Source organism: Sinocyclocheilus anshuiensis, unplaced genomic scaffold (genome assembly GCF_001515605.1).
Source record: "Sinocyclocheilus anshuiensis isolate Anshui unplaced genomic scaffold, SAMN03320099.WGS_v1.1 scaffold4667, whole genome shotgun sequence".
Lineage (NCBI taxonomy): Eukaryota > Metazoa > Chordata > Actinopteri > Cypriniformes > Cyprinidae > Sinocyclocheilus > Sinocyclocheilus anshuiensis.
Window position 1 is genome coordinate 2389 of NW_015546305.1, and position 569 is coordinate 2957.

Sequence of the window (569 nt, forward strand, 5' to 3'; positions counted from 1 at the left end):
ATTTGTAACATATTGTAGACACTGTATATCCTGCACTTACTGCTTATTGCACTTCTGGTTAGATGCTAACTGCATTTCGTTTCCTTGTACCTTACATGTGCAATGACAATAAAGTTGAATCTAATCTAATCTAATATGATGCAATTTCAATTTTTCCTTTCTCTTTGGAGTGTTACAAGCTCTTGGTGCATAAAAATGATCTGTAAAGTTGCAAAGATTAAATTCTCAAATCCAAAGAGATATTCTTTATAAAAGTTAAGAGTCAACCACACCTACCTAAAACGGCTCATCTAACACGCCCCCACATGTCTACTTTACGATGTGGGAAGAATTGCATAACACCGCCCAAATCTTCACACAAAGAAAGAAGGCGTAACTTTTATTCTCGCTGTTGCCGCTGCTGCCATGTCGTGGAGACACTGTGTGTTTCGTTGTGAAAGCGAAACTACTTTGTTTGGTCTTCCAAAAGAGGACACAACTAGAAATCAGTGGTTAAGTTGTATTTACAACACTGTTCCAGAACAGTTCAACCCAAATATTCAGATGTGTGCAGCACATTTTATGGAGGA